General features: G+C 39.6%; 1 protein-coding gene across 13 annotated transcripts in view; it reads left to right on the top strand.

Annotated features, from left to right (window-relative positions):
• Window positions 1-603: 603 nt before the first annotated feature.
• Window positions 604-23,341, top strand: part of WDFY3 (WD repeat and FYVE domain containing 3) — a 263,597-nt gene continuing 240,859 nt past the window's right edge. For 8 of the 13 annotated variants that reach the window (XM_054687830.1, XM_054687832.1, XM_054687821.1 and 5 more), the window contains exons 1-4: window positions 607-648; window positions 9,557-9,607; window positions 12,253-12,546; window positions 12,986-13,121. The gene's annotated coding sequence lies outside the window, so the exon portion shown is untranslated. Of the gene's footprint in view, window positions 649-9,556; window positions 9,608-12,252; window positions 12,547-12,985; window positions 13,122-23,341 lie in introns of all 13 variants that reach the window. The other 5 variants (XM_054687825.1, XM_054687826.1, XM_054687823.1 and 2 more) reach the window with 4 other exon arrangements.

The raw sequence follows: 23,341 nt of genomic DNA, 5'->3' as shown, positions 1-23,341 counted from the left end.
GTCCAGCGAAGAGACGCCAGCGCGAGCTGCCCGCAAAAGGGAGAGAGACATCTTCCAGCCGGAGCGCGGGGCCGGCGGGAAGCGGAGGGGAGGGAAGGAAGTAGGGAAAGAGGAAGGGCCGCGGCAATTTCTGCGGCCGGCTGAGGAGGAGGAGCGGGCGGGGAGGAGGAGGATCCCCAGCCAGTCAGTCAGGCGGCAGCGGGAGGTGGAGAGAGCAGGAGGAGGAGGATTAAAGATGGCCACCAACAGCTGCGGAAAACGGCAACAACCCCTCACTTTTCGGGATGGTCCCCGCGGGGCGGCCCAGCCTTGATGGAGAGGAGCAGCCCGAGGAGCGCCGAGGCTGAGGCTGCGGCAGGGACCCCGCGAGGAGGACGACGCGGCGGAGCAGGGACCGGGGCCGGACGAGGGGAAGGCGGCGGCGTCGCTGCCCCGGCCGCCTAGCGCCGCTGCCCACCCCGGCGGACGGGCTCCCGCACCCCGCGGCCGCAGACTCGAGCCCGGCCCGCGGCCCCGTCCCCCGCAGCGGGGCTCCGGGGCCCCGCCGCGCGCCGCCCGCCGCCCCCCCCCCCGCGGCCAGCGCGCCCTCCGCGCCCAGCCCGGGCCCGCCGCGGCTCCCGCTCCCGGGCCAGGCCCGCCCGCCCTCCGGTGAGTGCCCGCGCCGCGCTCCGGCCCCGGCGCCCGCGGGGAGGCGGCGCTGCCCGGCCGGGCTCGCCGGGGCCGCTTTGTTCGTGCGGGGCGGAGGCGCTGCCCGCTCGCGGCCCTGAGCCCGCCGCCGGGGCCAGGCTGCGGCCCAGCCGCCGTCCTCCCTGGGGACCGCGCTGCCCGCGAGCCGCCGCCGCCGCGTCCGGGGCGGGCGGCCCGGCCTGTCCTGCGCCGAGGCCTGGAGAGGGCGCCGTCGCGGTGGGGTCGGGGTCGCCGGGGAGCGGCGCGGGGGTATTGCGGGGGATGGGGGAGGACGGGACGGGACGCAGCCTCCGGCCGGCCGTGGGGGCGTAACCCGGCGGCCCCGAGATTGGGGTCAGGCCCCCGGCTCCTCGGCCGCACCTGGCGGGGTGTCTGCTCCCCGAGCCCCCTGCGCCCGGGCGCAGCCGAGCGAGGCCTCCATCCCTCGGGCGCTGTCTCCAGGGCTGCGGGTCCCCCCTGGCTGAGCCCGAGCCCTGCTGCTCGGTCCTCCGCCCTGTGCTGGAAACCCTTGGTTTATGGAAGGAAGCGGAGATGCTCCCGGGGTGTGTGTTGGCCGGTTCATTCTCTTGTGCAGCTGATGCGGTGGCATCGGCAAAGCTTCGTGCTTACGGTGGGGTGTGAAAAGATGTGACCTTTCCTACCAAAGCCTTTTAGCCGACCTGGCCACTGTTTTTGAAGCTGAGGTGCTGCGTTTCACTGATTTTTGCCATTGAATGCTGAGATCTACCGACGGTATTAGGTTTTCCTTTGGCTGAAACAATCTGCTAAAATCGATGGAAACGATGTTATATGTAGGTGAACCCTTGCCTCGAGTTCCAGTGACTTAAAAAAATGGTTTTCTGTGGGAAAAATCGTGCTAATGCATACGAAAAACTATTTTTTTGGTTCACTAATGGGCACGAGTTGGTTAGTGCCAACTGGTTATTATGTAGTCTGAAAACTAAACAATTGAAAAAGAAAAAAAAAAGAAATCTTTGACTTTGAGATAGCAACGTATTTCCAGGTTGGGATTATTTGCTAGCAGGTTTGCAACAATTAGTTCTCACCATCATGCTGTACAGTGAATAAGCCTAGAATAAAATAGAGCTAAAAATATGTTGACTGAAAATAAAAGATGTAGTATTAGTGCATAGGTCTAGCAAAAAAATAAATAAATAAATAAAAGTCCCGCTTTAAAAAGAAAAAAAAACTTTATCATAGAACTCTAAGCATAGGAATTAACTTGGCATGTTTTTATATTTAAAAATTCATATTGCATTAGACTGACTTATTAACTCTTTCTATGATGGTCGAGCATCAGTAGTGTGTGTTTTTAACCACTCATTCTCAAGCTACCAGAAACCCAGGTTTCTACTACTAGTGTTTTTGAGTTGAAATTGAGATTCATGTGAAAAATTATGTTTCTGATTTAAAATTCCTGTTCTGATTTAAAATCTCCTGTAAATAGGAGATAAGAATTAGAAAATATGTTCCAGTCTACTTGAAGAATTGTTTAAGAATAAAGAATAAATGCCAGCGTAATATTTCAATATTAGCTGGATTTTTTATTTTGAAGATTCTTAAATTCCACTGCTCAACTTTGCAATTTAAGAGATTACATCAGGTATTTTAATTTCATGCATGTGCTTCAAAAGATCCTTGAATCCTCAGAAATACGCAAAATGTAGTTTATCTGGCTCTATAAAAGATTATGAACTTTGAAAATAGTTAAAGGCTGAATAACCTGTATTTGGAAAGTTAAAATTCTTAGGATTAGATTTGATAATTATTTATATTCTTCACTTACAAGAAGGCTTTGTTTTAATGAGTTTAGCTCGTAGAAATTGTTTTTCATGCTCATTGAAACCTAAGGAAAATGTTAATCATTTTATAGATTGAGAAATAGATATTGAAGATGCTTATTCAAAGTCACACTGCCACTGGCGTGTCAACATTTAAACAATTAAACCTAGACTGTCAGAGACAGCACTTCTAACAAGAAGACTACAATTGGCTGTGAGTCAGTGATACAGCATTTACTTCATGCTAAAATAAGTAATTGATGTTTCATTAAAATTAAAAAGGAGATCTGAGATTATCATAACAAACCATATTACAAGATTTTAGAGGCTTTCACTCAGAGTTAGTGATACTGACCTCTCATAATGATATTATTGATAGTTTGAAATCACTAGGGTCATTTCCCCAGCATCCTTAGCAGGATCATCTGGCCTCTGTCGTACTTCGTTTGATTACAAGTTCACATCATTTTTTTAAATAGCCATTTTAATCTTTTTCTGTTTATGTGAGTGAAAATCTACCTTCCTGATATTTCCACTGCCAAGTCCAATTCCTCCTTTTGTATGTATGACACATTTATCATACTTAAAAGAATTAGGAGATAAATGACTCCCACTTTAATTTTTTTGTGGTCAGGTTTATTATAGTGTAATTTACATGAAGTAAAAGTTCTGACACTGGTATGCAATTGGAGAATCACCACCACAGTCAAGATATAAAACATTTCTATTGCCTCAAAAAGTTCTCTCATGCTTTATTATAGTGGGGCCTTTTGCTCTGGCCCCAGCCACTGGAAAACAAACTAGTTTTTTTCCCTAGAATATGGTATACATGAAGTCATACAAGATGTACATATATACAATATGTAGTCTTTTAAATCTTCTTCCATTTATCATCTTGCTTTTGATACTCATTAAGTTGTTGTATGTAGCAGTGATTTGTTCTGTGATATGTTGAGAAATGTAACAACCTGCTCTCCAAAGGAAAAATCCATGGTTTGCAGCATTTACTAATTATTATAGTGTAAAAATACTCTTACCAGAGTCTATATTAAAACCAACTCCCAGAATTTCTGAAAATTTGCACTGGGCTCTTAAAAACTGGTACCAACTTACTCTAGCTCACCACTGAGTTTGCTCCTTTCTATTGTTGAGTAGCATGCTATCATGTAGAGGTACCACAATTTGTTTGTCCATCTATTCATGACTGGATGGCATTTCAGTTCTTCTCAGTTTTGGTCAATTATGGGCAAATTTGCTGTAAAAATTATGTACAGATCTGTGCCAGGGAGAAGTAGTTTTAGTTTTCCTAAGTTGTACCTGGGAGTATGATTACTGGGTCCTATGTTTATCGGTATTGGTAGCTTTATAATTGAACTACTAAAACTGTTTTCCAAAATGACTATGCCACTTTGCATTCCTACCAACATCTACATAAGAGAATTTCACTTGCTCTGCATCCTTAGTGCTTAGTATTATCAGCTATTAAAATTTTAGCTGCTTGTTTTTTTTTTTTTTTTTTAAAGATTTATTTATTTATTTATTCAAGCACTAGGTACAGTCAGAAGCACGGGAGGGTGAGAGAATTCACCAGAGCAAGAGCGGGGAACAGAACAGGCAGACTGACGAAACACACTGCTGAGGGGAGCAGCAGGCGGCAGAAGAGGTCTGCGTGCCATGTGGGACCCTCGCTGGCAGCAGGGGATCAAACTTGCGCTGCGGAGGCTGCAGGCAGCTTCGCAGCCCAGTGCTCAACCACTGCGCCACCAGGGGAGGCCCTTAGCTGCTTGTTACATGTATAGTGGAACATTTTTTTTAAAAAGGTATATTTATGCATATAAGAACTGGGGTACAGGCCAGAGGTGAGGGGGTTAGGGGATTCAACAGAGGCAGAGTGGGGAACAGAACAGGCAAACTGACTGAAATACACTGCTGAGGGGAGCAGCGGGCGAGACAGGAGAGGTCTGCTGCTGCCATGTGGGTAGCTCCCTGGCCAGGGATCCAACTTGTGCTGCAGTGGCTGTGGAGAGCTTCATAGGTTGCGTCTTAACCCCTTGTGCCACCAGGGAGGCCCAGTGGAACATTTTTGATTTAGTCTTATTTTCAGTATTATTTGAGCCAGCAAAGGAAGTTTATGAGAGACATTGCTAAATAATTTATTTTTTGGCTTATTCGTCAGTCATGATTTCACTATGAAAGCTGTAGTACTAAAAGAATGTTTCTTGAGTTCTTGTGTAATTGCCATTCATGATATTAGAATTACTTTTTAAAAAATTTATTTTATGTATTTATGCATACAAGAGCTGGGGTGTAGGTTAGAGGTTGGGGGGTGGTGAGAGGATTCACCAGAGACAGAGTGGGGAGCACAACAGGCAGATTGACTGAAATACTCTGCTGAGGGGAGCAGCGGGCAAGACAGGAGAGGTCTGCTGTACTATGTGGGTTAGCTCCCTGGCCAGGGATTGAACTCTTGCTGTACTGGTTGTAGATTTGCTTCATAGTGTTGAGACTTAACTGCTGTGTCACCAGGGAGGCCCTAGAATTACTTTTTTGAAAGAATCATCATAAGGAAATTCTAATGCTTAGCTGTTAATATTTTTAAAAATACTGCTGTTCTAAAAAAAAAAAAAAAAAAGCTAGCTGAAGCTTTTGTATCTTTAGGAAAAAAATCAAAATTACCAAAATTATAAAACATTTCTTCACTCTAACTTGAGTTTAAAGAAAAAAAAAAAGACTGAAATAATTCAGTCTAGTCTTTGAATGCATCCCAAGATTTTAAAAGAAGTATTAATGCATAAATGATTATAGCATTTTATTTCAATATTTAGAAAGTTAATTTTTACGTAATATTGTAATGTACATTCCAATTAACTGTAGTTGATCTTAATTGCTATCATTAAGTTATATTTGTTATAAGTTAATGTATATGTATTAATGGCATTCAAAGCACAGATTTTACTCTGGGAAATATAATGGATTTCAGATTTATGTGGAACAGCAACACATTTGAAATCCAGTCATTAAAATACAATTTAAAAAAGTGCATTTGTGATATTTTAGTATCAAGTATATATCTTTATGTCTTACTTTTTAAAAGTCAGTTTAAACCTTATTGCTTAGCTCTAGATTCATTTTCCTACTACTAGTTTAGGTATCTACTGAGATGTTTCACAGGCATGTCAACCTCAACATGTCCAAATCTTAAGTCATAATCTTTCCTCCAAATGTCTTTCCTTTTCTTCTCATTTTAAGTAAATGCCACTAGCAGCTATCCTGTCACTGGATGGAGACCAGGCGGTCATCTTCCATTTTTCAGTGCTCTTCTGTTTCCACATCTAACTAAGCATCAGGTCCAATTGCCTTTGTCTACTGTTTCTCCTCGTTAGCCCCTTCCTCCTAGAGACCTGATGATTCAGGCCTGTATTTCTCTGCTGAAGTATTTCATTGGTTTAAATGCACTCTTTAACATCAGTGTCAGCCCTTCTCCTCAGCTTCTTTCAAACCCTTTACAAAATGAATTCTTTAAACAAATTTTTAAAGTATAAAATTGTAATTCTTTTTTTTTTTTTGCAGTGTGTATCCTTTTCCTGCTTAAAATCATTTAATAAATGACATTGTGATTATCAGAAAGCAGTTAATGCCTGGAGTCCTGTCTATACAAAGCTCTGTTTGACCTGGTTCAAGTTTCTCTATTCTCATCTCCGACAGTCATTCAGCTGCTAATTCTTCTAAAACTTGAGTGTCTGCTGTGTGCACTGCCCAGTGCAAGCTGCTAGAGTAATATCTAGGAGCTTAAATTTTAGTGGAGAGATAGGGAGCAAGTACATGCTACTGTCCGTTGGTTATAAGTGCTATGGGGAAACATATGGCTCTGTAAGAGAATTAAGGGAATATTGTGGTGCTGAGGCATAGTTGGGATTGCTGTGAGAAGGTCTCTCTGTTCAGGACATTTGAGCAGAGCCTTGATGCAGTGAGGGTTAGATCTGAGAGAAGAGTAGGTTCTGAGGCCCGGAAGCAGAAGGCTACGTGACAGGTTCAAACACCAGTAAAGGGTCAGCTGGAGGGTAGTGAGAGCTGTGTTCAACATGGTGGAGTTGCCAACAGACCTTGTAGACCAGTGTAAGGACTTTGACTTAAGATCTCAGTGAGTTTGAGTCTCCAGTGCATCCTCTCTGTGGACAGGGATATATTCTTGACTCCTGCTTGAAGTTCTGAGGCATGCCACTCTCCTGGCTCCTGTTGCCTCTCCCATGTTTCCTTAGCACCTTTGTTTGAACTCTATTATAGCATTTAAAAAAAAATATTTATTTATGCATATAGGAGCTGGGATACAAGCCAGAGGTGTGGAGGGTGAGAGGACTCACCAGAGACAGAGTGGGGAACAGAACAGGCAGACTGACTGAAATACACTGCTGAGGGAGCAGGGGTGAGACAGGAGAGGTCTGCTGCACCATGTGGGTAGCTCCCTGGCCAGGGATTGAACTCGTGCTGCAGTGTCTGCAGAGAGCTTCATAGGTTGCGTCTTAACCCCTTTTGCCACCAGGGAGGCTCCTATTATAGCATTTAATAGCTGGTTATTTGTCTCTTCTCTCTAGGCTGAGACCCTAGATTTTTTTTTTAAATCCCTGAATTCCTATTTCCTTGAATTAATGTGTTGAATTATGGAATCACTAAACATGACAACTGCTTAGGAGATACCCAAAGTATTGCATAGTGATTTCTACCTTATATGGACAGTAAACTCTTGTTTTGCTGATCACTGTGCATTTAATGCAGGAGCAATGAGCTGTGCATAATAGGTGCATGCTAAGAAAATTCCGAATACTTAGGAAATTTACTCACTGTAAACAAATTTAATAAAGAAATGTAGACAACTTTTCTGTAAGCTAACTAGATTGGATTTATTGCAAAATTTTTTGGCTCTTCAACTTCTGTTTTCTTTACTTTAGTGGGAATTTTTGAGGTTACTCCTGGCTCCCAGAATCTTCAATAAACAAGACACTGATAGGTCTAGAGTATCACTTCTATTAACAGCTTGCGCAGGAACCCTACAGAGTGTGAAAACCTAGTACCAGATATAAAGTTGACAGTATTTCTTAGTGTGTTTTATTTGGTTGAACAAGCAGTTACTAGTTGTACTGGTTTGGGCTTTGGGATTTTTACCTTTGCCATTAAGTTTGTGGAAGTGTCAGGCTCTACTTTCCCTGGACCCTGAAACATGTAGGTCTCATTTTAGTCCTAGAATTGTTGCCATAACTCCTAATTCCCCAGTACTTGCATCTCAAGCTTTCATGTCCTGTTTGATCCCCCAGCAGCCATAGGTCTTTGAGCCTGCAGGAGAAGGGCATTGGGGCAGAAAACATTTAATGTCCTGTCCATTGTGATATGAGTCAGTTTCCCTCCCTTTTTGTTTAACTAAAAATTACTGTGTTCAATAGACTGTCTTGCATATAACAGATCATAAATACTGGATTATTGTTCTTTCATTGTGTTGTAATCCATTGTGGTAAGCCTTGTAGTTATTTTTTAGTATATGAAATACTTTGTGTGTCTTAGCCCACTTTATGTGGTTACTATTTGTATTTTGACCAACAAAATTGTAATTCCACTCAGTGCTAAGTTTATGTTTTGAGTTTGAGTTTTTCTATTGTGCTATTTTTATGGTTACACATGAGTAGGGCTGTCAAATTGTATCTTTATAGGCTAGTTTTACTATTAAATTTGCATATTTTGGTTTTCTTAAGTCCAAGAAAATTCTTAATAATGTAGATTCAAGTTTTCTATCATAAAGTTTTATGACTTGCCTCTGTTTGTGTATAGTATATTAACATATGACTTGGCGCAAGATTACTGCATTTAATCGCTTTAAGTTTAACATGTCTTTATTTTGCCATATTCTACAAGAGTGCCATGGTGATTGGGTGCTGTGGTACCTGAGAATGCTGAGAGGTGTGCTGGTACAGTCCTTTCTATCATTATTTTGACCCAATAACAGACTCTTTTAAGGCTTAAGAAAAATTGAATCCCTACTTACTAAAAAGAACGGGCTTAGGTGGTACTGTAGTTAAACATTTTGGTGAGGTGGCAAGTTTAGATTAGTAACTTTAAATCAACTAACTACATGTGAAGCCATTGTGGGTGTACTGTCTTTGTATTTCAGAGTTCAAAAGAATACTAAAGAATACTGAGTGGGGATTTTATTTAAAAAACTGATTACAATTGTTTGATTCTTTTGTGTATGGCCTAATCCCTCTAAAGTTCATTATTCTTACTTATAAAAATGCCTATTTAAAAGGGCACTTCAAAAGCCCAGAAGTCTAGATATTTGAATACCAGGTTTAGCTTCCTCTTCCTGTATATTTCTCTCTACCTTGTTATCCTCTGTTCCCCAGCCAGTAGAGATTTAAAGACCAGTTAATTTAATATGAGCCTAAGAAAAATCAAAATCTGATACCTAGCCATTATCTAATATAAAAAGTCATACCAAAATTGTTTTGTATTATCTGTTGTTTTCTTCAGGGGACAATTAATTTATCTGCACAGAAACGTGTGGTTATATTGTGGCATTTACTTTAGTAAACCATCCACATAAATAAATTTTGCTCTATAAATTGCATAATTTAGGAGATGATTAACTGCTATATGTAGAACCAGCACTTTAAAAAGAATCCTACAAGTATCTTTTCAAATTATTTAAATTTCTTGGTACATTTTGGGTATATGGGTTTAGAAAAAGTTTGTTTTAATTTCTCTTAACATTTATTCAAACTGCATTATCTTACTGGTTTAATTTTTGACTTTGAAGTATTTATAAGCTCATAGGAAGTAGTGAAAAATGGAGAATAAAATATAAGTATTTATATAAAGTAAAAATAAAATATAGTAAATACCGGCACACTTTCCCCATCACCTCTTACCCACTGGAAACATGTAACTTAGTATAATGCTGCTTTATTTATTGTTATTAAAAAGCATAATGGTTTTGCCCATTTTTTAAAAATGTTGACAGATAAAAGAAGGTTGATATTTTTGTTCTTAAAGGGTGAAGAGGTTAGTGTCTACACTTAAGATTCTGTGTTTTGTTTCCATAGGTAGCCAATCAAGGGTGTGTTTCTTGCATTTCCTATTAAAAAGGACGACAGGTAAATAAGCAAATTTGTTGAATATTTTCCACTGTTTAGTTAATTCATAGTCCTGTATTTGGTGATATAAAATTTCAATTACATGGCCTTTTTTTTTTTTTAAGATTTATTTATTTATGCATATAAGAGCTGGGGTACAGGCCAGAGGTGTGTAGGGGGCGGGGGTGAGAGGTTTCACCAGAGACAGAGCAGGCAATGGTACAGGATGACTGACTGTAATACACTGCTGAGGGAGCAGCAGGCGAGATAGGAGAGGTCTGCTGTGCCTTATGGGTAGCTCCTTGGCCGGGCATCAAACTCATTCTGCAGTGGCTGCGGACAGCTTCACAGTGCTGCATCTCAACTCCCTGTGCCACCAGGGAGGCCCACATGGCTTTTTCTCAATTCCCCTTTGTTGGACTTTATTTAGTCTCTACTATATTTGCTTATTGGGAAATTTCAGTCTTTTTTTTTTAAGATTTTATTTATTTATGTATATAAGAACTGGGGTGTAGGCCCAGAGGTGTGTGTGGGGGAGTGAGAGGATTCATCAGAGACAGAGTGGGGTGCAGAACAGGCAGAACTACTGAAATACACTGCTGAGAGAAGCAGCAGGCAAGACAGGAGAGGTCTGCTGTGCCATGTGGGTCAGCTCCCTACCCAGGGATCAAACTCATGCTGTAGTGGGCCGGAGATAGCTTGATGGCTCTGAGACTTTAACCCTTGCTCCACCAGGTAGGCCCTGGGAAATTTCAATCTTAACATGTAACAGATTATAAGGGAAGAAATATGGAGGGACTAGTCAAGGAGTATTTATTAAGTACCTGCTATCATGCAGTGTATTTCAGCAAGTTTTATGCTTTCTCTAAACATATAAACATAGGCACGTAATTGGCCTTCAATAAGCATTTGTTGAGTGAATGAATGTACTTAGGTAACAAACATGTTGTCAGAAAATTATGACGGTCTTAAGAAAATAAATGTTTACTGTCACTCTTTGGAATTCTAAGACCATTACTATGTGAAGGAATGATTATACATGACATATTATGTTTTTTTTAAAATGTCTTTGCCTTGGAAATCCCTGGGTAAATTCATAATCGATTTCCTTGACTAAAACCAGGGTCTCTATGACTAAAGCCAAAGATCTTTAATGAGCACGCTGCTCATCAAAACACAGTATTACAGGCCTCCCTGGTAGCACAAGGGGTTAAGCACCACACTGTGAAGCAATCTGCAGTCTCTGCAGCACGAGTTCGATCCCTGGCTGACCAGGGAGCAACCCACATGGCGAAGCAGATCTTTCCTGTCTTGCCCCGCTACTCCCCTCAGGAGTGTATTTCAGTCAGTTTGCCTGTTCTGTTCCCCACTCTGTCTCTGGCGAATCCTCTCACCCCCCGCATCTCTGGCCTGTACCTCAGCTCTTGTATACATAAATAAATAAATCTTTAAAAAAAAAATAGAAGACAGTATTAGGTGATTTAGATAGCAAATGCCATAGTTAAGTAAAAAAAAAAAAAGGCATGAAATAAAACTCGGGGTCAGCTATTTTTTAGAAAAGTCATTGTGCATTGATTGCTTGATAATTTTGCTTTAGCTTGATTTACTTGTATAATGACTAGTGACAAAAATCAGACCAAGGGTAAGGGATTATTTTTTTTTCAAAGATTTATTTATTTATACAAGCACTGGGTACAGTCAGAAGTGCGGGAGGGTGAGAGAATTCACCAGAGCCAGAGCAGGGAACAGAACAGGCAGACTGCTGAAATATACTGCTGAGGGGAGCAGTGGGCCGCAGGAGAGGTCTGTTGCGCCATGTGGGACCCTTGCCGGCCGCCGGCCAGCGCTCAACCGCTGAGCCACCAGGGGAGGCCCCCAAGGGTAAGGGGTTAAACTTGCTCTACCAACCTAGTCATTTCCCAAAATGATATTACTTTGTAAATAGACTTTCAAAAGATGTTATAATTTATATTATATAAAAATGCTATATATTTTTAAAATATTAATGAAATGTTTCATTGTGTGCTGTGCTGGTATATATTGGGGCTACATGGGTGTTTAAAAGACATGGATAATTTTGCTTTTAATAATTGCTTTATAACAAGGTGGAGATAATTAAATAATTAGACAGTATGGTTTTGTCAAAGTGTTACACAATTTCTGTGGTCATTTATTGAGTAGAAAGAATATTAGTTGAAATGGTTAGGGGAACCCTAAGATGATGCTTGATTTCACTGTCAGAAGGACTGATAGAATTTCTTTGGTGAAAACTGAAATTTGCTTGTTTGAATTACAACAAGTTATAAAATTAGTTGACTTTACTGTTAATGCATCAACTGAGGTTTCTTAGAAAAAAATAGTCTGAATTTATATTTAAGTAATGAAGATAAGGATTAGGAAAAATGTGAAAATACTTAGGAGAAATACATTTTAACATAAAATTATTACTTTTGCTCCCAAAGCTTTTTATAGCTGAGTCACCATGAAAACTATACTAAATAGGCCTTTCCTAGCATGTTTTCTTTTTAAAGATAATTTGATTTGTTGGATAAACGATGTGGTTTCTGTATTTTGTTTAATTTGTTAAATCTGTTGGTAGAAATAAACTAGGAGTTATCTCTCTTTGGTCAAGGTGAAAACTAACTGCTGTTTTATTATTTCTCAAGTTTCAGAGTTTAGAGTATTTGTTATTTTTGAGTGAAACAGCATTGAAAATTTATCCTGACATCACTAAAAGGTAGCTGTTTCCAACACGCTTAAAGTCTGAAAGAAGGAAAAGAACAGTGTGTGTGAATGGCAACACCATGTGGGGAAAGAGGCAAAGAGAAAAAGAAAATAGAGTTTTCTGTAGAAAATACAATTGTTCTGCCACCTGGTTACTCAGTTTTGCAGATGTTTACTGGATCTCATCAGATCTGAAGCATTTCTGAAAGCTTATGTATTTGTGAAACCTATACAAGGTACAGAAAATCTTGAGTTTTATTTACCCATGCAATAAATATTAACGAAAAGTGGTGTCATAACATTTGTGTTCTCTACCTCCTTTTCTTCAGAGATCTAGATTTAAATCTGAGTCACTGGAGTAAATAAGTTCAGTGATTCCCATTTTGTGTTGGGTTGTATAACCACCACTTGAGTTGGCATAGGTGTCTATACTTTCAGGAGGGTGTGGGAAGTCCAACAAGACCTGGCAGCTGCTGAAAAGGCATTAAACCTGCCATTTGCACTGATATGTGGTTAGGGCAGAACAGGAGAAAATATTGATATGCTGAATAGTTCTCTGAGATAACAACACTAGTGGTCTCTATTCAGAGTTTGGAGAAGAGGTTGTATCTTTCTTAGAAAGCTTATTCATTTTTTTTCTTCTTACGGATTTTCATGCACTTTGACTTTTCTCAGGTGACCAATACTTTAATCAAATCTGAATCCAGTTTTTGATTGTTGCTTGCCGGTGTTCAAAGATCTTTAAAAGGATCTTCAGACTCTCATCTTGCTTCTTCCTACACTGCTTGATGACACCCATTTTAGCAGAGAGGTCAGTACTTTGCTTTGCATATCCTGAGATCAGAACTTCATTCCAGTCAGTCCAGTGAAGATCTGTTCTGCAAGTTCTATGTTAGTGGAGGAAAATTGTTTGCATTCTGGCTTCCAGTTGTTATCTTGGAGCTGTTATTTAACATCACACATGCTTATAGGCATTAATCTCATCTGGGTGTGCTTTCTTCAGTTTTTTGAAGTTTAGAAATGCCATACATAGCATATTGGGTACATTGATTTTTTTGTATATTTAAATTTTTGTCCTAATTAAATAGCAGATTTTTTGAGTTAGACTTTTGCATTTCATCATCTTTATTAAGACATCAATAAAATATTACTTTTTTTACAAAACTTTTTAAAGATGGCAAGGCAACTACTTAAAAGACTACTCTGGGGTGCCTCCCTGGTGGCCTAGGGGTTAAGTCTCTGTGCTACCATCTCTAAGGCCTGAATTTGTTCCTTGGCAGGGGAACTAACCCACATATGGTGCAACAGACCTTTCCGGTCTTGCCAGCTGCTCCGGCAGTGTATTTCAGTCAGTCTACCTGTTCTGCTCCTCACTCTGTTTCTGCTGAATCCTCTCACCAGCCGTACTTCTCATCTACACCCCAGTTCTTCTATGCAAAAAAGAAAATACTTTGGTTTACTGAAGTTATAGTAAAATGAAATCTCCATTATTTTCCCATCAGACAATCTTTTTTTCTTCATGATACTTCTGTGTCAGTGAATAGCAATTTTGAAGATAAATAATTTGGCCAGTTACCCGTTCCCAGAAATGTAGAGGAGTCCTACCAAAATAAGTAATAATAAATTGGGTGCTTAAAATATAAATATTAAATATAGCGTTAGATTGAGGATAGGGTTATATTAATATAAAATGAGAATAAAGGAAAATAATTGCTTAGTGAAAAGATAAGAGCATATGCAATTAATCCACAAAGTGAGATGCGTTTTGCACTATGTCCATTGATCAGTAGGAACTTGTTTTTTGGAAAATGGATTTCGAATTCACATCACACTTGGTTTTCTTCAAGTAAGGTCCTCCTTGGCAGTTGTCATTCCCTAGTGACTATATTGCATCTGACACTATTCTAGCCATCTGAATCCTTTGATAAGTTTTTTTCATTCAACAAGAATTTTTAACTGTCTACTATGTTTGCTGAAGATATTAATACGAATAATGAATAATAATGATGAATAATATTCCATTGTAGATATAGTCATCTGTCACTTAACATGTCAGTGATTGACCACATATGTGATGGTGAACCCAATAGACTGTTGTATCATATAGCTTAGGTGTGTCATAAATGTAATTACACTCGATGTTTTTGCACAATGACAAAGTTGCCCACAGGAGTATTTCTCAGAATATATTCCTGTTGTTAAGTGTCACATGACTATATATCATATTTTTTTTACCTATTCTTTCATTGATGGACATTTACATTGTTTGCGTATCTTGACTACTGTAAATGCTGTAGGAACATGGGGGCATACAACCACTTGTTCATGGGAATTCAAGATGAAAAAGCACATAGAATCTGGTATGAGAGGGAAAAGAAATGATCAGATGAGTACAAACATACAGATATGTTTATATGAATAGCCACCAAGAATTCTGTGTGTATTGAGTTTTTAGATAATGACCTGATGATACCGAACTTGGGATTAAGACTAGGAGTGGAAAGGAGACATCCCAGTCTAGGAAGTGACAAGGCAGAGAGCAGGTCAGGAATGTTTATAAGTGTTAAAACAGAAGCCTTCTTATTGTAAGTGTAAACAAGTGTAGGTCAGCACAAGGAGTAGGAGAATAGTGTGGGTATCAGAACAAGTTAGAACTCTAGTTATCTAACCTGAGGTATAATGGTTGGGTGATTTAATGTTTATGATTTCTTGATCTGGAGTTAATTGGGGCCGAAATTGCTTAAGCATTTCCTGTCACAAGTCCATCTAGTTGATCTAGTATAATTTAAGTGACAGGAGAAGCAAGACACATGAAGAACAGAGACAGACTGGGCTTGATAGTATTGCATATACCATTAAGTATTTTTTAAGGGAAAAAATCATTTCCATTGTTAGTCAGAAATCACTTTGTTTGCTTTATTGGCACTGGCATGGCATCACGAGATGCCGAGAACTGCTGATGCTACACAGAAATGTCTTAACAGGGAACTGCTGCTGAACTGCTGCTAACATGAACAAACCAAAGCTTTGGTGTAAACTGCTTTCTTGCAAAATAGGAGGATATGAAAAAGCATGTTAGGCACAAGGGTTCTAATGTCACAGTTCTGAAAGCAAAACTACACTATGTTAGGAGTTCCGTTTCTGAGTGGGTAAGAGGAAAAAAGGAAAATGTATGATTATTATAATTTGATGTTACTATAATAACCTTCCATACCTTTTTGACTTTCTAGAAGTCATGTTGGCATTTTTTTGGTTGCAATTAGCTGACACTCATTAGCTCAAGGGGGAAAAAAAGGCATGTTTGGAACTTATACCTAGGAATTGAGTGAGTGATGATTGAATAAGCAGGCTGGGATGGAAGAAGCCAGAGGAGCTGTAGGGATCTCATCAGCATAAGTTTTTTTTTACGTTTTGCTAGACCCCTGCCATTAATGTGACTCCACTCTAAAAACTTCATCTTTCTGCCTTATCATTCCAATTTTCTATTCCAACAGGAAAGGAGTAGATTGGCCCTGTTTATATCAGTTTCTGTCCCCCAGCGCTAGGGTGTATGGTTTATAGTTTTAGCCCTGCAAGTCTATGCCTGGGGTGGGGGTGGGGGGTCAACCAAAGGAGGGGAAATGAGACACCTAGGAGGTGTCTAGAATATCTCATTCTTTGATAGTCTCACCAAAGGTTAGACTGACCCCCTCTGTTCTTTCCTCTCACTTCCCTCCCCACTTAGATAAAGCTGTCCCATCTGTTGATGCAGTTTTTCTCTAGTGGGAGAAAAATCTAAATATAAGTGGAGATGCCATATTCAGAAGCAATGCCATGGGACTACTGATTCTGGGCAGTGTCATGCTGCCCCTGGTTCTATTGTGACTCTTTCTTGTTATTATAGCCTAAATTCAGTTCCCGCTGACTTGTCATTTGCATGATTGGGGAAAAGAAAAAGGAAATAAAAAGAAAATGCGTCTTTTTTTAAAAAGATATATTTATATTTTATTTTATACATTTTTTAGATTTATTTATTTATACAAGAACTGGGGTACAGTCAGAGGTGCGGGAGGGTGAGAGAATTCACCAGAGACAGAGCAGGGAGCAGAACAGGCAGACAGACCGAAGGCAATGCTGAGGGGAGCAGTGGGCAAGACAGGAGAGGTCTGCTGCGTGATGAGGGTTTCTCCCTGGCAGGCCAGGAATCAAACCCGCGCTGCACAGACTGTGAACAGCTTCACAGTGCGGCGCTCAACCCACTGTGCCACCAGGGAGGCCCAAGAAAATGTGTCTTAACGTGAAAGACAGGTGTACTAATTACACAGTAATGACTATGAAGGAAATGAATGGTAGATGAATGCTTAGTTTTGCATCAGTGCAGAAATGCCAACCTGTTTCACTTTAGATTTCTTTTTTTTTAAAAGATTTTCATTTATGCATAGAAAAACTGGGGTACAGGCCAGAGGTGTAGGGGGTGAGAATTCACCAGAGACAGAGTGGGGATCAGAACAGGCGGATGGACTGAAATACACTGCTGAGAGGAGCAACAGGAGAGGCAGGAGAGGTCTGCTGTGCCATGTGGGTAGCTCCCTGACCGGGGATCGAACTTGTGCTGCAGTGGCTGCGGACAGCTTCATAGGTTGCATCTTAACCCTTGCACCATCAGGGAGGCCCTCACTTTAGATTTCTTATGTTCTGCTATTGTCTTGTTTTGTTGGGGTCCTGTTCCTGATAGGATGATCTAGTCCTTAATTTTGAATGGGTCTGGGTTCCTGGTAGTTCTAGGAACGCACAATAGTCTTATACTAGCCTTAATGCTGCACAGTACTATCAGCAGGCTCTCCAGGGATTTCCCCTGAATTCTCATCGTCTTCCTCACTCCAACAGTATAGCTGCAACCTCCCTTCCCTCTAATTGTCGGACATAGTTACCTCTGACCAATACCTTACCTTCATTTTTGCTTGTTTCTCTTGTGCCTTGAGGCAGTCAAACAACACTATAAACACAGCTGTCAAAAGCATGAAATACTCTCTAGTAGAAGTATTCCTTCCTTTGGTACTGAAATTCTAGACCAGCAGCTTCCAGGGTTCTTCTCTCTTTTTTTTTTTTTTTTTTTTTTTTTGTGGGACCCTCGCTGGCTGCCAGGGAATGAACCAGCGCTCAACCGCTGCACCACCAGGGGAGGCCCTGATTCCAGGGTTCTTAAGACAAGAAGCAACACTCTAGATAGCAGATGAAAGTTACCACCTTCGTTATCAACACTTGATTTTCATACAATATCCAGGGAGAGACATTGTATAATGGTTGGTGGTTCTAAGACTATTTCATATCCTGCAGGACAGCATTCCCAATTTCAGAAGGTTTGAGTTGGGGCAACAAATGCTATACTAATCTTTAAGAAGCCATTACTTCTCTATAGCCATGTCTGAGTAAGAGTATTTGATAAGATTAGTGAGATCCCGGGCCTCCCCGGTGGCGCAGTGGTTGAGCGCTGGGTTGTGAAGCTGCCCGCAGCCTCTGCAGCGCCGGTTCGATCCCCGGCTGCTCCCCAGCCACCGGAGGAGGGTCCCACATGGCACGCAGACCTCTCCTGCCGCCCACTGCTCCCCTCAGAAGTGTACTTCGGTCCTTCTGCCTGCTCTGCTCCCTGCTCTGACTCTGGTGAATTCTCTCACCCTCCCGCGCTTCTGACTGTACCCAGTGCTTGTATAAATAAATAAATAAATGTTTAAAAAAAAAAATAAACAGGCCTTCTTTAAAAAAAAAAGGATTAGTGAGATCCCATGCATTTACCCATTGCCACTTGAAGTGAATTCCTGAATTAGAGGCCATATGACCTATAAGAAGAATTTGATTATTCTTGCATAGTTATATTGGTAGAAGAAAATTCAGAATTGGCGTCTCTTACAGTGAGGACTAGCCTTCACTATTTCTGTAACTCAAAGGGCTTGATTACCAATAAGTGGTTTCTGTGGGGGACTTAGGAATAATATATTCTTAAAGCAGTGGTGGTGAGGTACTTCATGCATTTTTCTCTTATATAACTGCCTCTCCTATCAGCTGGTGGTTTTCATGAACTCACTAAGCAAGGACCAGGCTGGCTGGAGAAGTCTGACTTGATCTATGATGTGGGTTATCTTTATCTATTTAACTATTAAGAGGCTCTCTATTTTTTTTCTTTTAACTTTTTATTTTTTATGTTTTTAATATTTTGTTTTATATGATTTTTACATATTTTTCATTTTTGCACAATGTATGCATTTTTATTTTGGTTATATTCCCCATACAATTACACTCCCCCCTTATTTTGACCCTAATCCTTCCTCTCCCCGCCCCTCTGCTCCCTGCCCCCCCTACCCAGGTAGTGTGTCTCTGGTTTATGGTTGTTTGTTGATTTTGATTTTTACTTTGTATTAATTAGTTTTTTTCCTGGTCCCTTATTTAGGTTTTCTAAATTCCTGCAATGAGTGAGACCATCCGATGTTTTTCTTTTTCTTTCTGACTTATTTTGCTGAGCATGATCCCTTCTAGCTCCATCCATGTTGCTGCAAACTGCATGTGTTTATCTTTTTTGATTGCTGAGTAATATTCCATTGTGTATATGTACCACATCTTCTTGATCCAGTCATCTATTTTTGGGCATTTGGGTTGTTTCCATAGCTTAGCTATTGTAAATAGTGCTGCTATAAACATAGGGATGCAGGTGCTCTTTGAATTAATGTTTCTGTGTCATTTGGGTAAATAGCTAGGAGTGGAATTGCTGGATCATATGGAAGCTCTATGTTTAGTAGGTCAAGAAATCTCCAAACAGCTCTCCATAGTGGTTGGACCAGTTTGCACTCCCACCAGCAACGCAGGAGAGTTCCTTTTTCTCCACAACCTCGAAGAGGCTCTATATTTTGATTTGTTTCCTCTCGCAGTGGTAGGATTCTGGTGAGCACACACATTGGAGAGCAATTTTTCAGGCTCTTTCTGTTGTGAGAAATTTATTCAAATAGTCATTCTCTGAATCTCCCTAATATTTTACTCTTTTTTCAAGGGCATTGATCATTATACAGAAAAAGGAAGGGTTGTAGACTTTGTAGTCATTCCAAGAATTGTCTACTACAGAATAATATATTCTTTAAACACGATTTTCGTCATATATGGTGACTACGTTTTAACTTTTTTTATTTTACTTAAATCTCTTATTTCATGTTTTATAATTCCTCAATCATAAAAAATTCATTTTAAAATTTCTTTGGTTTATAGAATTCCAAAAGGCCACAAAGTCTGTGTATCTGTTATAATACACACAAATGCATAGTAGATTCACGTATATACTCATTTGTGCATAGGACATATTTGAAAAGTTGGATATCAGCTGTCAACAATGATTCTCTGTGGGGCATGGTTTAGGGGAAGAGAACAATTGATATTGTGGTGGAGAGCAACTTTTTTTTTTTTTTTTAAATGTGTTCTAGTTGAGGGCCTCCCTGGTGGCACAGCAGGTTAAGCACAGTGTTGTGAAGCTGTTCACAGCTTCTGTAGCATGGGTTCGATTCCCAGCTGGCCATGGAGATACCCACATGGTGCAGCATACTTCTATCTTGTCCGCCGCTCCCCTCAGCATTGTTTTCAGTCATCTGCCTGCTCTGCTCCCCACTCCGTCTGGTGAATTCCTTCACCCTCCTGCGCCTCTTGCTGTATCCCAAATCTTGTATAAATAAATAAATCTTTAAAAAAAAAAGAAAAAGAAAATTTTAAAAAATGTTCTAGTTGACATTTTATGTTCTAAGCATGTACTTACATTAATATGAAAAATCAGAGCATGTGATTTTTGCTTCTTATAAAGCTGGGAGAGATAATTTCTTGGTGATTAAGGGCTGATAAGTAGAGCTCTCCGTGCTGCCAACAAGCTGTAAATGGTTTTAAAATTTATGTCATTAGTATATGTATTTGACTATAGGTGCTTATTGAAAATCAATGCTTGGACTCGTTTTTCATGTGGTTACTTTTACTTTGATTATTTTTGCTTTTCAGCATAGAATTTCCATTTAATATTTGCTCTGTAATGAACAAAAGTTATAATAAATCCTAATCTGAACTGTCGATAAATCAGAGGTCAAATTGTAATAAAGAATGCAGGATGGAGACCTTCAACGTGTTACTCTCCCTTATTATAGGTTTCATGTCTGGCATTTGATAGAGACCCAGTGCTTGAAGACTTATAGTGAGTGTAAGAACATAGTTTCCAGTTTTCATATGTGAAGGCCAGATTGTTCATCTTCAGGCTGTTTACTGGTTGATGATAATTTTGATGTCTTTTCTCTTTTTTTTTTTTTTTTTAAATAGAGGCATGTTTTATTTATTTATTTGTTTATTTGTTTTGTTTATACATGCACTGGGTACAGTCAGAAGCACGGGAGGGTGAGAAAATTCACCAGAGCCAGAGCGGGGGGCAGAGCAGGCAGAAGGACCGAAGTACACTGCTGAGGGGAGCAGCGGGCGGCAGGAGAGGTCTGCGCGCCATGTGGGACCCTCCCCAGGTGGCCGGGGAGCAGCCGGGGATCGAACCGGCGCCACAGAGGCCGCGGGCAGCTTCGCAACCCAGCGCTCAACCGCTGCGCCACCGGGGAGGCCCGATGTCTTTTCTCTTTTAAAATATAAACCTGTTCCTTCAAGTATCTAGAGAAGTGGACATTAAGTGTACTGCTCAGTTAATCTTCTCAATGTGCACATGCTACACCATTTAAAAAGGAAGTGTTTAGCCACAAAGTGGCAAAACACATTTGCAAAACATATCTGCCAAAGGATTTGAACCAGAACATCTAAAAAACTCATGTAATTCAGTAATAATAAGACAAAGAGTTCTGCCCAAAAATCGACAAAAGATTTGCACAGACATCACACCAAGGAAATATGAAAGGCAAATATATACTACATAGATAGATAGATACAAGTGCTTAAAAGGTACTCACCATCAAGGCTCATCAGGGATATGCAAAGTAAAATTGTAGGGTGATAACACCCACTAGAATGGCCAAGAGTAGGGACTGATGATGTTAAATTTGATGAGGATTTGGTGTCAGTAGAAATTTCTCATACATTGCCAGTGAAATGGTATAGCCACTTTAGCAAGCAGTTGGTTGATCTCATACAGGTGATCCATTTGAGTTAAATTTTGTATGTGATGTGCTGTATGGGTTGATGGACATGTTTTGGTTTGCAAGTGTGTATCCAGTTGTTCTAGCACTATTTGGTGAAAAATTTTTCCTTTCTGTATTGAATTGCTTGGCATCTTTGTCAAAAATGAGTTTACCACATATGTATTGCGTAATTCTAGAATATGTCCTTTTTCATTTACCTAGGTATCTGTCCTTTCAAGAATACTGTCTTGATTATGATAGCTTTATAATGTCTTAAAATCAGGCAACATGAGTCAGTCATCTAACTTTGCCTGTTTCAAATGTCCTTGGCTTTTCCGAGTAAATTTTAGAATCATCTTGACAGTTTTCTAAAAGGTCTGGAATTTTGATTGGGATTACTTTGAATCTGTAGATAAATTTAGAAAGAAGTGATAGCTTAATTATATTGAGTCTTCCAATCCATGAACAGGGTGTATCTCTCCATTTTCTCAGGTTATCTTTGATTTTATATCATCCATGTTTTGTAGTTTCTAAGTCTTGCACATAATTTGTTAGATTTGCCCTAAGTATTTTACTTTTATGTGTGTATTATAAAAGGCATTATATAGCTATATAATATATATAATATGCAGTTTTATTGTTGATATGTTAAAACATGATTGAGATTTATTGAACTTTGTATACTATAACTTTGATAAATTTGTTTATTAAATTGCCTTTTAAGGCTGGTTAGGTAGTTTGTTTGCTTATTCCCCCTCCCCTCCCCCACCCTTTAGTAGGTCCTTTGGGGTTTTCTATTATAGTTCTGTCCCTGGAATAAAAAATTCTATTTCTTCCATTGCAATGTATGCTTTTCATACCTTAATGCCCTGGCTAGGACTTCCAATATATATTTAAAGACAGAAAGCATTCAGTATTTTGCCATTACATATAACATTAGAGCTGTTTATTTTAAAAGCTGACATTTGTGAGGTTGAGTAAGCTCCGTTTTATTCTAGTTTACTATGAGTAACTATTGGTCAAATGCTTTTATTTTTAATGTTTTGAGATTGTCTTACTGTTTTTCTTCTCTATTCTGTTAATATGGTGAATTGTATTGATTAATTTTTTTGAATGATGAGCTAGCCTTGTATTTTCAGGAAAAAATCCAGTGCGTCATGATGTAATATCCCTTTTATATATTGCAAGATTTAGTTTGTTAAAAAAAAAAATTATCTATGTTTACAAAGGATATCGGATTTTTAATCTTTATCTGGTTTTGGTATTAGGGTAATGCTTTTTTTTTCTTTCTTTTTACAAAATGCTCTGGGAAGAGCTTCCCCCATTTAGAATTGAGCCGGTTAATACAAACTAGTATATATAGTGTGCTGTCTTTTGTGTTAAAAAAAATATTTAATTATTTAACTTTATGAAAAGAAAGAATGTTGTGAAATAATGGAACCAAAGATTTATGGGTGGGAATGACACTTCTCAAAGTATACCCTTTGGTGTATTTTTGACTTTTCAAAGCATGTTATCTTTATATTCAAAAGAAGGTTGGGAAAGGGGAAAACCCTAATGTACTGACATGAATGAATCTGATTATTTAAATTAATATTATACCCACATTAAAGTAATATTATACCCACATTGAAGGAACAGAGTGACTGTATCAAAGTATTGATACAATATTTACTTTTATTGACAAGGTATTTACTATTTACCCTGAGTTTGGAATGGTGAAAGGTGGGGAATTACAAACAAATCCTTAGTACTTTGTACTACTGTTTATTTTTTTAGTGATATGAACAAAGCATCTCTGGTCATTTTTAGGTGATTTATGGATGGAGCTAGTGTTTTATGGTTGATTGAGGCAGGGCCTGCAGGAGGGACATGCAAATATGAAATGGGATAAGGAAAAAATGAATCCTGTGGGGGTGGAACG

This window comes from Talpa occidentalis, unplaced genomic scaffold (genome assembly GCF_014898055.3).
Source record: "Talpa occidentalis isolate TD23 unplaced genomic scaffold, MPIMG_talOcc4v2.1 talOcc4.6, whole genome shotgun sequence".
Lineage (NCBI taxonomy): Eukaryota > Metazoa > Chordata > Mammalia > Eulipotyphla > Talpidae > Talpa > Talpa occidentalis.
The sequence above is the reverse complement of the archived record's forward strand: the minus strand, read 5'-3'. Positions and strand labels throughout refer to the sequence as shown.